Genomic DNA, 13,471 nt, shown 5'->3' with positions numbered 1-13,471 from the left:
CAAACTGTAAGTGCTTCTATACTGCATGTGGAGTAATGTTGGATTAACAGTGTTTGTCTGGATATGCCTGTCGTACATGCAGCAATGCCTGCCATGTCAGTTCCATGTATATCAGGAATCCCCATCTGCAGGCTCATCTGCAGACTGGGCAGTGTTGTGCCTTTGGTGTCATGTGTTAGCCACGATGCAGCTATCAGTGGAATGCACAAGGTACTGTGAGGAATACAGTCTGTTGATGGCAAAGGCCATGACAGTTACTGACTACATATCCCTCATTGGACATATGTTGCAAAAAAAACCCTTACGATGGTAGATTAATGAGGGTATCACAGTGACATATCTATACTGGCCCTGTGTATGTGCTGTCAGCCATACCTCTGTCAACCTTTGTACATATGTCATGCATGAAGTGGTGCATATGTGCTGTACACCGTAAACACTGTCAACATATGTGATAACATGCCAGTGATATATCAAAGTGCTACACATGTCATGTACAGTAGGGGTTACACTTAATGCCATACCCTGGAAATCCTGTGGATGTTTGTACAGTACTGAGGGCTGTGTAGTGATGGTGAATGTTGGCAGTGTGTGTATTGTTCATATGTACTGTGGCCTTTGTACAGACTGTGGTAGATGTCATTGTCCTAGCTCCCCTTCTATCTGTTGTTACATGCTGCCCCACTGTATGGTACCATATTACCTTACATGTGTGTAGGGTCATACACACACACACATGTCCCATACCACAGACAGCCATCTGACTGAACTGTGTAGCAGCCCAGTATATGTAGGGTCATGCTGTGACTGGCACATATGAGGATGGTGTAGGACAGATAGTCCATATACTGTACTAGTATGCTAGCATACCATATGTGGCTGTGACTGTGTTCACATTAGTTGTGGTTATGCACTGTCACACAGGTGTAGACTACCCTGTGCTGTGACATGGCTGTCGAGCCTGCTATATATGCAGGTACTGTACCATGATAACCTTAGGATGTCTGCCAGTAACCAATTGCGCACATGATATGAGCATATGTCATCTTCCACACACACAGTGTTTGTGACAACAATCCCAATGACAGTAGCAAATGTCTACTAATATACCAGCTATACATACCAGACATCCCCCTGTACTACTACATTGGGACTAGAGGGGCTGGGGTAGGGCTACACTCCATGTCCAGGACATATAGTGGGACGATATGGACATGTACGTATCCAGATAGCCATATATATATATATATATATATATATATATATATATATATATATATATATATATGACTACACATGTGTAGTACTTCCAATTACCACTGTCATGGCAACCACCCACTATGAATCCCTACATCATGTGGGTGTATTCCCTGTACACTCCCTGTGTGATGGACATCCTTCCTGTGTGTGGGCATCAATGCTACAGACAGCAGGTAGCAATACCTCTTACAGGAGTACCTGCACACTCAGGGCATCAGGGCAGCCACATATATGTAGGAGGATCAGGACATACAGACAGACCGTGAGTAGAGTGATGTAATGCTATGCATAGTACTGGTGTTACAGGGTGTGTGTATGTGTACATACCGGTTTACCTTGGACTGCAGTCTATCTGCATAGCTCACTACTGTGGGCCATCCTTTAGCTGGACAGAGGTGTGCCTATCATGTGTTGTCTGTCCACCACTCAGGTCCTGTGTCAGATATTACACTGGCAGTGTGTGTGTTACATGATAGCAGTACACAGCTATATCTATTTGTGTACCTGATGTCGTATTCCTGCATAAGGGTATGTTGCAACACATCCTGTAACACCAGCATATTCCAGGGTGTGCTACTGCTATATTGCAGGTATGGCCCTGCATTCCTGCCTTTGTCCTCCACATATATGGCAGCCTTTGTCCTGCTGTGATGTGGGTATGGGTTGTTAGGCCTACCATTCACCACTGCTAGCATTCCTACTATCATCTCAGTCATAGAGTGGACACCCACAACATTTGTTGGCCAGGGACCATACATGTGACAGATACCGTGATATTACCACAAGTAATGAATGTCCCCCTAGGCCTTGACTACAGGGTGCAATTGGAGGCTGCTGAACTACATCTGATATTGTTGACTGTTACGTATTGTGCAGGCAAATCCATTGTCAAATGTACAAATTGACACCATAGTATGATATATATCCACACTGTCTTCATCGACTGTTATGTGTGGGCCTTGCATACATCACTGGTTATATACATCAACAGCCGTGTGCTGTCAGAAATGGCATACATTATTGTATGGAACACAAATAAAGGTTGCCTGTGTATACATACCTGTGTGTCGTGTCATGTCCTTTGAACTGTGAGTCGATATATGTGCAATGTAAGTATCCCCTTTGTAGGGCTGGTTGCCACACCACACATGTCACAGGTACCGGGTACAGGGCTTGTGGCTGGGATATACATTCCACCCAGTACATCCACACTACTGCAACACATGTATGGCTACTAATACCCTTTGTCTTTGTACATGTGTATGTATCCATATATCCCATATATCGTATCTATATATGGATATAGGTATATATATATATATATATATATATATATATATATATATATATATATATATATATATATATATATATATATATACCCCTGCACATGATCGTCAATGTATGGATGTGTGTTCATATCTGTACCGTTATAATGTGTAGCCCTTTAACATAGTACATTCCCTATGGTACAAGGGCGTATCTGCATGATATGTTACAGCTATTGGCCTGACATGCACAGGTGACATGAATGACTGTTGGAGCTTTGTAGCTGTGTTGTGGTGGGTCCTGCTGTCAAGTACTGCATGTGCTGGATATTGGTTTGCACAGCATATCCATTAGGGCTGGGGGGGTTTCATTGCAGTAATTATCAGGTGTCCCTCATGTGTGCCGCCACCCCCATTAACTGTGCTCATTGACAGTTATATCATACGGAGTGGGCCAGGAGTCCGTTCCCATGTGGAAATCATATACACATGTCTATCTGTATATATATATATATATATATATATATATATATATATATATATATATATGTATACATTATTTTTTTTATGTATATCTGCATAAGTACATGTGCTACATCCCCATATATAGAGGGAGAGAACTGGACATTGATATAGCTCTAGCTATGTGTATGTATCCATATATATATGTGTGTATGTATATATATATATATATATATATATATATATATATATATATATATATATATATATATATGGATATATACACTGAACATATTAATCTATCTCTGTACAATTGCTGTTATATGGATAGTTGTGAGTCATACATACACATATATATCTATATATATATATACATATATATATATATATATATATATATATATATATATATATATACCTATAGCTGCCTTTCTCTCTAAATTAACAGATGTATAGCTGTCCATATATGCATGCATGTTCGGCTAATATGAGTGGCCTGTTCCTCATTCTCTTTGCAATTGACATGGATGACCTTAGGACTGAGGTCTGTCATTCGTGAGACGTACGTATTTCAGACGTATCATCTCCAGCAATATATGCCTTCTACCACATATAACTGTGTAACTTGCAACATTTGATGTATTAGAGCAGGATATGACAGATTTCCCTATATGTACCCACATTATGGCACACTATGTCCGTGATTCTTGCACTAAGAGGTTGTGTGGTGTGTTATTACTACATTCTCTGTGCTGTTGACTGATTGTGCTGGATGATATGTATGTGGAATGAGTGGTTATGTACATCTGTCATGGTTTAATGGTACATCACGTAGTGTATGATGTGCAGCATCTCGGGTGTGGCCCTTCCACAGGCTGTATATTGTTTTTCAGGGAAAAACACCAGCTGTCGGATACAGAGTAATTTAGGGACATTTGAGTGGTCGTACGCGGATGTGTGTGTGTATGTGCAGAGCTAAGTAATGCTAAGCTCGGGTTGTGTTACCTTACACTCAGCTTGCATCTACTTAGCTCAATCTATGCAGGCAATGCTTATCCCCATGCGAATACATGTACATACACTTACCACTGCGTATCCATGCATACTACTGCTGCTATGCGCTTACACATGCTTACTAGTGCCTTAGTCAGTATGACACTTCACATGTGCATTTAAGGCATTACTCCTGTGCAAATATAGATGTTACTTAGTAGGGTATACAGCACAACAAAGGTAACATATGGATATCTCATGGAAAATAGGATGTGCTGCAGTGGGACTCGACCCGGGAATGCGTGTGCGTTAGGCAGATGCTCTGGCCACTACACTATTGCTGTTTTGCTTCATTTGCATATGTCTATTATAATGACATACACATGTTCCCTACCCCCAGCCCCCAAGCTCCATGTACACAGCATCCATCAATTCCCCGGTTGCTGGCCCTGCAATACTGCATCTCCACACATTTCCCTCTCTGCACGTCTCAGTAAACCTCCAGTATACTGTCCCCACCCAAGCTTCTGCAGGCTCCTCATCTGTTTAGACCACGTATGTACCAGCCTTCCCCTGATCCTCCTCCGATACTGGTGGTGACATCGATGTGACCCACAACTGTTAGTTCATCCTGCCAGGGACATACCTGTTGTTGTGTCAGGAGTAGACCTAGATAGTCTACAGTGTTCCTCCCACTGGTAGCATCCTACCAGGGTATTGTGTAGCAGTGGTTTGCTCACAGACCTGGCCAGCCAAACCTCCTGGTTCCACGGTACCAATGCCCCAGGTATGACATACTGTGCATGAAGCACACTCATATGCCCCCATCGTATAACATTATTCGCTTCGGTATTATGCAGGACTACTGTTCTCACAGTATGATTGGACAGGCACTGTTCTGTGCCACACATAGACTGCTCATAATACTGTGGTTGTGCAATGGACATGTGTTCAGGTTTTAATCTACAAACTTATATAAATTTCCTATACTGTTGGATGCCTGGCTGGATGATGTGCTTGTGATCACAGCAGCTGAATGTGTATCCGCCATTGCTTAGTGGAACTCATGTCTACTATAGTGTGCAGGGTCAGGAGTTTGCACCCTGGCAGTGCAGATTATTTTGTTACTGGCCACAACAACAGCTGTTGGCTACTGAGTGACTGAGGCACTGTAGAACATTTGTAGGCGGGTATGCGCTTGTTTGCATGTAGCACAGCATTACTGACCTCTGGTTGTGGCACCTTGCCTTCAGCTAGCCTCTACATTGCTTCACCAGGGTGGTACTCGCATACCTGCAGTCAAACAGGCTTACACCCGCTTGCTCCCACATACATACGTGCAACGTTGTGCATTTTGTTCACATCTATCAACTGGGACACTCAGACTGTATACTTGTTCATTGTCAGTGGTGGCCCGGGGTGTAGTGCACCACATTGACCCCAGCTACGTATCCCAATTAATACTGCAGTGATCACATTCATAGAGGGTAACAGACATAACATAGTTACATCCCCCATTAAACATGCTTAGTTTACATTAAACTGTCAGTATTATCCATGCTTAGGTCAGGTCTACATGTCAGGTATGACTGTTGGGTCTAGTTCACGTTGTCGTAAGCCGACAATATCAAATACAATATTGTCGGCACGACAATGTGAAAAGTCCAGAACATCACGCAGGTAAATGGAAATCTCCGTAAGGGGGAGATTTCCATTTACCTCAATGTAGTGTGGTCTTAGAGTTAGTGTATTTAAGTAGGGGGGTATGGGAGGGTGCAGGGGGGATTCTCCCCTGCCTACGCTAGTTATTTGTTTTTCGTAGTGATTTTTTTTTTACGTTATTCGAAATTTTACTACTTCGATAAATAAAGTTCGACCTTTATTGATTCAATGTAGTAAAATTTCGTTAATGTGATATAGACGCTGACTGTTGACAAAGGTCAGTTTAAGGTGAGGTTGGATTCCTGTTTCACAGGTCAGGATAGGTTACATGCAGGTATTTGGGGTAGGTATACATATTCCATACCTGTGTGGTACAGTAGAGATGAATAGCTAGGGAGTAGGTAGGTAGGTAGTGGGGGTGACATTGTAACTGTATAGTAGCCTATAGGTATAATTGGACAGGGGGGGCAATAGGGAAGGTATCAGATGTTGGGATTTGTATGCAAGGCAGGACAAGAGGTGTCAGCATCACTAGTCGATGTCGTGGTATAGCGTGTGAGGTGGGATGGAGGGTTTCGCAAGGTGGTGAGCCTGTGCTGCTCCAGGTGCTCTTGTGGTGTTCCTTCATGTGTTAGTTACATGTGCCTTGTGGGACAGCTGTGATACTACATGTGGGTTGGGGTTCCAGATACCGGCAATATAGTGTGAGAAGAGGGTGTCACCTACATGTACCCGTAGACATTAAGAGGAATGAAACAGGGTCTGATAGGTATATGGTGTGCATGGGGCACAAAGGGGGGTGTTAGTAGGGGATTATCCAGGGAGGTGCAGGATGGCTGCAGGGAAGGTCCACAGCTGGCCATGTTGCCTATGACAACAGCTGTGCATATGCACTGCATTTGGTGTTTGCGTTGGACACTCACACCCATGGGTGGGGGTGGGGACTTCAATAATACCTTGCGATGCCTATTACATTGGTTTACATGCCTACAGTGGGGTGTTGCGACCATGTGTTCATAGGTGTTGTGTAGTGGATAATGCAACAACACATGTGGTTATACCATACTTTGCCACGTACACTAGACTGTGCTACGGTGAAACCCATATCGGGAATGGCTGCCCGTTAGGTGTAAGCATGCCTATTGACTATACAGAATCCACGGCCTGTCCAGAGTTTGCTTCATAATATTGGTGTGTTCCTCTTACAATCCACACTTGTCTGGCAAATACCTGGGAATTGACACCATTAAATATAGACAAGCAATTGGGTTTACGACTCCACATCCTTCAGATGTGTCATGCTAATGCATAACCTATTATTCTATCAGCTTTCTAAGGTTGTAAGTGGAATATGTGCTTTCTGTCCCTATTTGTCCCCCCAACAGTTTAGGTTCTGTCCAGTGGTTTAGCTCTTAGAGGTTGAGAGGTATGGGTGTAAAGTCTGCCCAATTCGCAATATTACTGACATCCCTGGGGTGGTCCGAATACAACTGCACTCATAGGCCCATAATTCCATACCCATAGTTCCCCCGCTTGGACCTCCTCTACAAACCTCATCCATACTGTGGGTGCAGGTGGTACCACACCACTACACACTGCCCAATCTCCACATGATGGGACCGATGTCATACGTTGTCTCACATCATGGGTCATCAGGCTTGCAGAACCTACTGGTCCATGTACGTATACAGCCTGGTTGAATAAATCATTACAGGGACTGACTCCGATTATCATTAATTTTTGGAGTGTCCCACAAGGGACATTGATGTCTTTGTTTCAAGATTAGACATGGCAGGTCTCTCCCACTGGTAGTATCCTGCCTGTGGTCTGGGAAGCGGTGGTGGGTTTACTTGTATCGTGCGTTTGTATGTTTCACCCGTCTAGGTGGGAGGGTTGATGCTATGTGTTACACGTTTGTTGATTGGACCACCACCCCCATTGGCACAGCCTGTGAACATATGTCATCTTTAATTGGTGTATCATATCTATAAATATCTCTATATATAGTTCTAGATATTCATATGTATATCTATATCTATATATATCTATATATATATATATATATATATATATATATATATATATATATATATATATATATATATATATATATATATGCTGTATACTACTATTTAACAAACTGTTTACTAGTCCTGAGGAGCTTTTCTTCCCGGGTCTCTGCTGTAAATGAGCCAGAAGCTCAGCCAGACATACCTGGTTAACAGATGTGATTTAAATACATAATTCAATTAATATCCTAGCTATATATATGTGTATGTTTACACACATATAAACATATATATTTCTACGTATCTATATACATATATATGTATATGTCTGTATTTGTATGCACATGTATATATATATATATATATATATATATATATATATATATATATATATATATATATTGCTGTATATATATGTCTAACAACATACGGATGTATGGGTGTCTGCATATGTATATATTTATATGTGGGTGTTTAGTTATAGTCTGTCTCTGTATGTATACATTTGTACTACAGAGAGGGGGTGGTTTCACTCCATGTAAGTATAGGTATATATACACACACACCTCTACAGTTGTACATCTACATCTGGTTATTCTGTTCTTTGCCATGTACACTAGACTGTGCTGCAGTGGGACTTGTAGCAGGAGTGGCTGTCCATTGGGCGACGGCCCTGCCCAATGCACACTATTGCTTACATCCCTGGGGCGGTCCACATAGACCCACTCCAGCCAACACCTGTTCAGCTAGGCTCATAATTTCTTACCCATAGTTCCCAATCCACACATCCTCTTCGGCACTCTTCCTTACTCCAGGTGCAGGTCGGGTCTGGCCACACCTGTACACTGTACCCACTCCCCACTTCTAGGGACCCATCACGTATGTTGTCCACCCCATGGATCATCAGGCTTCCCCTACCTTGTAAACTGGGAACATGTGTGGTCTGCCGTTCAACATCGCTGTAATGGCAGGAAACCCAAATATGTTTGGCTTTTTGGGTGGCCCACAAGGGACATACATGTCTTTGTTTCAAGATTGGACTTGGCGGGTCTCTCCCACTGGTAGTATCCTGCCTGTAGTCCAGGAAGCAGTGCTGTGTTTACTTTTAATGTGTGTCTGTATGTTTCATTGGTCTAGCTGGGGGGGGGGGGGTTGATGCTACGTGTTACGTGTTTGTTGATTGGACCCCTCACCCCCATATGCACGGCCTGTGAACATATGTAATTCGTAACTGCTGTATCATATCCTAGCTATATACATGTGTATATTTACACACACACACACACACACACACACACACACACACACACACATATATATATATATATATATATATATATATATATATATATATATATATAAATACATTGCTATATACAGATATATCTGTATATGTATGCATACATGTATATATTTATATATTGCTGTCTATATATATCTAACGACATATGGGTGTATGGATTTCTGGATATGTATATATCTATATGTGGGTATGTATATGTATTCTGTGTCTTTATGTATACATTTGTACTACGGAGAGGGAGAAGTATATCTCCATGTAGCTATGGGTAGATATACACACACATACTCCACATATATACATCTACATCTGGTTATTCCGTTCATTGCCATGTAGATTAGATTTTGCTGCAGTGGGACTAGTAGCGGGTGTGGCTGCTCATTGGGTGACGATCCTGCCCAATGAACACATTTGCTTACATTCCTGGCGCTGTCCTTATAGACCCACATCAGCCAACACCTGCACACCTAGACCCATAACTAGATACCCATAATTCCCCCACCCGCACCTCCTCTACAGCACCCATCCTTACTCTGGGTGCAGGTCGGGTCTGAACACACCACTACATGCTGCCCACTCTCCACTTCACAGGACCCATGTCGTATGTTGTCTCGACCCATGGGTCATCAGGCTTTCCCACCCTTGTATTCCGGGTATGTACACATCCCGGCCAGAATGGTTGTTGCATCAGCTTCCTTCCGTAATATGTCAATTTTTGGGGCGTCCCGCAAGGGACGTTCCTGTCTGTGTTCCAAGATGAAATTTCATGGGTGCACTGTGTACCCCCCCTGGTTGTATCCTGCCTGTGGTCAGGGGGGCAGTGGACTATTTACATTGTTTGTGTGTTTGTTTTGTCTGGCTGGGGGAGGAGGTCAGGCTACGTGTTGCATGTTTCTTGCTTGGGCCCCTCACTTCCATTGGCATAGCCTGTGAACATATTTCATTATTGTGTGCTGTTTACTATCATAGCTGTATTTCTGTGTACATCTACGCACACACACACACACACACACACACACATATATATATATATATATATATATATATATATATATGTATATTTACATATATATATAGATATATATATATATATATATATATATATATATATATATATATATATATATATATATATATATATATATATATATATATATATATATATATATATATATATATATATATATATATATATATATATATATATATATATATATATATATATATATATATATATATATATATATATATATATATATATATATATATATATATATATATATATATATATATATATATATATATATATATATATATATATATATATAGATATATATAGATATATATAGATATATATATATAAATACATTTGGGTGTATGGGATGTATGGCCTTAATCTTGCTTATCTATTGCTATGATGGCTTAGTGGTTAACTACTGTGACTATAGTGTACAGGGTCCTGTGTTCGAGCCTTGCTGAGACAGTTTATTTTCTTGCTGGGCGGAACTTGAGCTGTTGGATCAAGAGTGATTAAGACACTTTAAAGCAGTTGTAAGCAGGTTTGCGCGATGGTATGCACTGCTAACATTTGGTTACAGTTTCTTACACTCATTAGCTTCTACTTTGCTTACTCTGTGTGGGCAATGCTTATCCCCGTGCAAACGCACTTGGATACACTTACCGCTGCTTATTTGTGCTTAGAACTGATTACTTGTGCCTTATTCATTATGACACTAACACTTCACATGTGCATTTCATGAAGTTCTTCAGTTCACATTTAATTGTTATTCTGTAGGTTATATGGCAAAACAATGTAAAATTATTTTCATGTACAGATTTCCCATGGAAAATGATTTGTGCTACAGTGGTACTCGAACCAGGAATGCCTGTTCGTTAGGTGGTTGCTCTAACCACTCCACTATTGCTGTGCTGCTTCATTTGCATATATATTCCTTGTTATCCTCTTCAGCCTTTTCAGCTGCTTTAACCATAGCTAGGCGATGGGCAAACCCATGCATCTACGGTTAGCTGTACTTGGGGTTTTAAAAAAATAAATAACAGGGTTTCTTCATTTTATTTGACTGTACTGTTGCTGTTGAACACATGGGGACTGTTGGTGGGGATATGAGGACACTTGTGAGCTGTCTCGCTCATTTATTTGGACACTCTTCTGTTCTTTACAGGGGCGTGTTTATTCTGAGAGCTCTGCTCTCAGATACACCCCCTGCACTCGTCTATGCTCCGAGTAGCATTAGGAGTTCAGGCAACGTGCCTTCATTAATATGCATGGCACTGCCATCCTCCTCTTCAACTGCCGCTTCCGTGCAGGATTGGATTTGTCCTACACGGAAGATTAGTAAATCCGGGGGTATGTCTATTAAGTTCTGTTAGTAAAAGACAACTGATCAGAGCTGATAAACCTGACACCCAATTAAGGAAGTGTGGCGGTAGTGTGCAGACTGTCCAGAACTACAACTTTAAATACGTTCCCAATGGAACAACTTCTGCAAGTGCTAACAATAACTATAAAAAGCAGTGGAGATAAATAAAAGCTTTTTTCGTTTATTTTTCAGTCTCAGAGTAATGACTGCCACTCACTACTTTGAGCATAGTTTCTTCATGTCCAGTCTAGTCAAGTTCCAATGCATTTTGTGTAAGATCCTCACCCTTGCAGACTAAATTGAAGCAGTTAGTCTATTGCTGATTGCATAGAGCATCATGGTGACCTGGCATTAACATATGCCCCCTTCTTTGATAGAGAATTATATTTTCTTAAAAACAGAGACATTGCATTGGAAATTGTCAGCTTCTGCTCTTTTTCATGCATATACATTATTTGCCTTTAACATGTGTGCACATCTGAAAGAAAAAAATATGTTAATTTTAGTCAATGCAAAGAAAGTAACAAAGTATTCTCTTCTGGCCAGTGAAATGTTCACATTATCCATGCAACTGTAGCCCTGTAGAGATCACTTGCCTATTTTACTTACCAGACATAAACAAATATAAAACAAAAAAAGTTACCATAACATAGAGAAAAACACATTTTACATGTGCATTGTGAATTAATTATAATTCTCACAGTGTGATCTAAGTGGCAATGTGTGACATTATACAGTCTTAACTATTCTTATCATATATACTACATTGACAATTAATCCCTAGTATTGTATGCAGAAATAAGTGTTGTATCTTTAAATACTGAATGCTTCTGTTTTCACAGTCTCTTTCTCTCTCTCTCTTTCTTTCTCTGCATTTCCTGACTCAATTTGCATATGTTATTGGCCCTGATTCCCAAGGCTGCCCCCTGAATCTCTAACAGCTAATAGTACAACTTCACACGTGTCACTGGAACCAAGCATAGGTTAATAAGGAATCCAAGAGCAAATGGTTGAGGGAACCTTATAAAAGACACCTCCTTCCTAATTCATTCTCTGATACCAGTGTATAACATGGACTGAGTACAACTCTGGGTCTCAAAGCTTCCATCAAATTAAGAGAAAGACATTTTATTTAATGTCCTGATATTACTAAACGGAACTGAAAAATATATTCTATTAGCATTAATTAATTTTGTTTCTCAAAGTTTCTATAGTAGTAGAACAGAATTATTTTCCTGCAGTTCTGTATACAGTGCTGAGAAAAGAAACTGCTGGTTTGTGATATATAGAATATTTATGGTTTGTTTGAAAAATCTCCATGTAATACAACATAGCATGTTGCACTATTTAAAATCAGTCCTGTGTTTTATTTTAAACCAATTAGTTCACTGATGGTATATTGTCATTTCAGTTAGTTGAAATAATTAATGGCAATAAAAATTATTGAAGTTATAAATTAATTTATAATGCACATTTTATGTTGTATGTAGCAAGTGCATTTTCACTTGTTGAAAACTATGATTCTGTCTCTCTCTGAAACACTCAAACATGCACACACATATGCACACACAGCCATACACATATACACATAAGAGCATACACTGCACAAGATTTATGCTTACAACCATAATAGCTCAAGATTTATACTGTTGCAAAAAGAAGGTCAGCTATAAGCATTGGGTTGCAAGGGAGTTTATTGCATGTTCTCTGAAAGGTAGATAGTGTGAACAGTCATAGGATAACAAGGAATCTAAGAGCAAATGGACATCTGAGGGTGCAAAATAAATGAGCACACTTGCATTCATATCCTGGAGAACTTGGCATGCACAAGGGTACATTAAGATGCTTGCTGTCTTGCAGTTAAACATGAGAAATAAGCTGTTGTTGACCAATCTGTTCTAATTTTTTAGGTAACAAGAGAACTTCTGATACATCTTCCTGCATATAGGAAGGTTGAAAAGACAGTCAGGATGAAAGGACGTGTCATTTACTTTTGAACACCTTGAACACCACTTACTTGTTGAACATAGTAGGATAGACAAGGCATAAGGAAGATCAGAATGCTAGGAAGAAGTCCTAGAAAGGAAATAAAATAATTACATTCCTTAGATTCCTTGTTATCCTATGACTGTTCCT

The sequence above is a fragment of the Protopterus annectens genome, chromosome 6.part0 (genome assembly GCF_019279795.1).
Source record: "Protopterus annectens isolate FY-2018-M chromosome 6.part0, PAN1.0, whole genome shotgun sequence".
Taxonomy (NCBI): Eukaryota; Metazoa; Chordata; order Ceratodontiformes; family Protopteridae; genus Protopterus; species Protopterus annectens.
Note: the sequence above shows the minus strand (reverse complement) of the source record.